At 41.0% G+C, this 3,711-nt stretch overlaps 1 non-coding gene across 1 annotated transcript; it reads right to left on the bottom strand.

The window, feature by feature from the left end:
- Positions 1-650: 650 nt before the first annotated feature.
- LOC111725483 lies at positions 651-812 on the bottom strand. Its single transcript, XR_002773540.1, has one exon. It is a non-coding gene; the product is annotated as a U1 spliceosomal RNA (small nuclear RNA).
- Between the last annotated feature and the right edge of the window lie 2,899 nt (positions 813-3,711).

The following is a 3,711-nucleotide window of genomic DNA, read 5'->3' on the forward strand; positions in this document are numbered from 1 at the left end:
GGTGAGTGGATGATTGCCTGAGCTCAGGAGTTCCAGACCAGCCTGAGCTAGAGCGAGACCCTATCTCTAAAAATAGCCAGGCGTTGTGGCAGGTACCTGTAGTCCCAACTACTTGGGAGGCTGAGGCAAGAGGATTGCTTGAGCCCGAGTTGGAGGTTGCTGTGAGCTATGACCCCATGGCACTTACTATGACAAAGTTAGACTCTGTCTTGGGGAGGAGGGTGAAGAAATTGTTTAACAGATACAAAATTGCAGCTAGATATGAAGAATGAGTTCCAAGGTCTATAGCACTACAGAGTGACTATAGTTAACATCAATTGATTGTGTATTTTCAAAACACTGAAAGAGCAGATTTTGAACTTCCCAACACCAAGAAATGATAAATGTTTCAGGTGATGTATATGCTAATTACCCAGAATTACACATTGTATGCATGTATTGAAATATCCCTCTGCACCCCATAAATATATATACAGTTACTATGCATCAACTGAAAATATGTATGTGCAACTACGTTATTAAATATTCCACATGCTGGACTCTGTTATCTGTATTCCTAATAGTTTCTATATCTAATTAGGCTAATGGGGGGGGTCTCATTGGAAAAATAAGGATCAGATTTTATTTATTATTATTTTTATTTTTTTTACAGGGGAAAGAGTGAATGCAGTCCTCACTAGTACAAATTATTCAGTTGAGTTTTCCACATTTGGGGAAATTGCAGGGGTCAGCACATCCAGAGTGCAATGGATAATCTTCGCCCTGGGAAAACCACCTTTGTGATGGTGGTATCTCTCCTGCCAGGTAAATATGGATCACATTTTATATGTCCTGTCTCTGTATTCAGTCATATGTGGAATACATCAATACAAGTTTGCTAGGCGGTGCCTGTGGCTCAAGGAGTAGGGTACTGGCCCCATATACTGAGGGTTGTGGGTTCAAGCCTGGCCCCAGGCAAAACTGCAAAAAAAAAAAAACAAAAAAAACAAAAACAAGTTTGCTTCTAAAGGAGGCAGAGAATATTGGACTAAGGAAAAAGATACTTTTCAGCTGTTCAGGCTCTTGTTCTTGATTTATTATTCTAGTCATGTACTCAGGCAATCAGTTGTCTCTCTGTATCCTCTGTATCTCAGTTTCATCAACTATAAAACATGGAAACAGTTACACTTCCTACATAACTTTTTATCATCTACTATTAGGAATACACAAACTCAGTTATTGATTAATTTATACTAACAGTCAGAACCAGAATCTTGGTAATCCCAGAAGACTATTAATTTAAAACCATTTTACATTTTACTTAGTAATGTGCTTTGGTATTTACATTTTGTATCTACCTATGGTTTTATTTTAAACAAAAGAGTAAGGCTAGGCCATAAATTTAGATTTTCCTTTCTAGGCTGTTGACGTTTTCCATAGAATAGACTCCACACAGCAGTCCCCAACCTTTTTGGCACTAGAAACCAGTTTCATGGAAGACAGTTCTTCCATAGATGGGGCAGGGGGATGGCTTTGATATGAGTCTGCAAGCAATTGATTTTATGGTCTCTGTGCCCTCAAACCTCTCTGCTAGTGATGTAATCTATATTTGTAGTTGCTAGCATCACTGATCGTACACTCAGCTCCACCTCAGATCATGAGGCATCCGGTCTCATAAGGGGTGTGCGAGCTAGATCCCTCCCATGCAGAGTTTACAGTAGGGCTCAAGCGATTGTGAGACTCCACAGGTGATCTGACATAGGTGGAGCTCAGCTGGTGATGGGAGTGATGGGGAGTGGCAGTAAACCAAGCCCCAAATGGGATGGTAGATGTGAGAGAAGGATGTAATAACCCCATGTAATAACCAAGCCCCTAGCCCTTGACCCCCTCCCTAAGACCAGTGGGGGACAAGCCCCCTATCCTAGAAAAAGAAACCTCTCCTAAGCCTTTTAGTTCCTGCCCTCTCAAGGGTAGAGAAACAGCCTGAAATTAAGGAAGTATGCAGGGAGGGGTTGAGGAAGGGAGGGGTTGATTCCAAATAAAGCCCTGGGTGAAGAGGTCCCAAGTTGTTCTCAGAAATTTACCCAATACTTGTTTTGTACCCTCTGAACTATGTGACCCCCATCTTATGATCATGAAGTAATGTACTTGTGATGTGTATGTACCCCCACCCAGACTTGTGTAAACCTTTATGATGTACCCTTACCTTGTGACCCTTGAGCTGTATTGAATTGTGCTAACTGCTATGATTGGCTTCTGTATTGCGCTAGCTTGCTGACTCTGCAAAATAATAGTATAAAAGCCTCCTCACCCATTATTCGTGGCTTCTTGTTGGCCCACCACAAGGTGCACCTGCAGGTGTATCAAAATTATCAATAAATTTCTATTACTTAATTCTACCTGAAGTGGGTTCCATCCTTCTCTCACATCTACCATCCCATTTCAGTAAATACCATTGAAGCTTTGCTCACTTGCCACTCACCTCATGCTGTGTGGCCCTATTCCCAATAGGCTGTGGACTGGTACTGGCTGGAGGTTGATGACTGAAGCTCTACAGTCTAACATAGAAGGCTTCAGGGTCAGATGGTCCAGGATTCAATCCGAACCCCACCATTTTTGGTTGTCTAATCTTGAGCAAATTTCTTAGTCTTACTTAGGCTTGTCTGCCTATTTCTACAATAAAGATGATAATAATCACTATTTCATTGGCTTGTTGAGAGGCTTTAATGAGATTATACATGTAACCCTCGGAAATAAACGATGGCCATTGTTGTTATTTTAAAACCTAGGCTGGTGATCATATCAGTTTCTTAGAGCTGCTATAACAAAGCCCCACACACTTAGCAGCTTAAATAACAGTAATTTATTATCTCATAGTTCTAGGGACTGGAAATCTGAGATCAAGGTGTCAGCTCTCTCTGAAGGCTGGTGGTTCTCAACCTTCCTAATGCCACAACCCTTTAATACAGTTCCTCATGTTGTGGTGACCCCCAGTCATAAAATGATTTTCGTTGCTACTCATAACTGTAATTTTGCTACCGTTATGAATCATAATGTAATATCTGATATGCAGAATATATTTTCATTGTTGCAAAGAAGTCTCCACCCACAGGTTGAGAATGGCTGAAGAGGAATCTGTCTTTGCCTCAGCTTCTGGTGTTTGTCAGCAATCCAATATCGGATTAGGACCTGCCCTAACCACTTGATTGCATCTTGATTACCTCTGCAAAGACTGTATTTCTAAAGGAGATCACATTCTGAGGTTCTAGGGGTTGGGGCTTGAATGTACGTTTTTAGAGGGATGTAATTCAACCTATAACAGCAATAATTTTTTTTTTTTTAATTTAAAGAGATTTATTCTGAGCGGAATATTTACAGTTATGACCTGGAGAGCCACACCCAGGAAGCCTTGAGCAAGTGGTTTCTGGTAATAGTTCTTTCAAAAATTTTCCAAAGTAAGGAAAGTGTTTTACATTTTGCTATTTAAAGATGCTTCCCTACAAGATGTTATCATTGCAGAGATTGTTGCTATCAAGAATGTTCAGATTAAGAAATTTAAACAGCCGGTTGAGGTGGCTCATGCCTGTAATCCTAACACTCTGGGAGTCTGAGGGGGGTGGTTTGCTTGAACTCAGGAGTTCGAGACCAGCCTGAGTAAGAGTGAGACCCCCATCTCTACTAAAAATAGAAAAATCAGCTGGGTATTGTGGTGGGCACCTGTAGTCCCAGCTA

This window comes from Otolemur garnettii, unplaced genomic scaffold (genome assembly GCF_000181295.1).
Source record: "Otolemur garnettii isolate 467f Iridium unplaced genomic scaffold, OtoGar3 scaffold00041, whole genome shotgun sequence".
Lineage (NCBI taxonomy): Eukaryota > Metazoa > Chordata > Mammalia > Primates > Galagidae > Otolemur > Otolemur garnettii.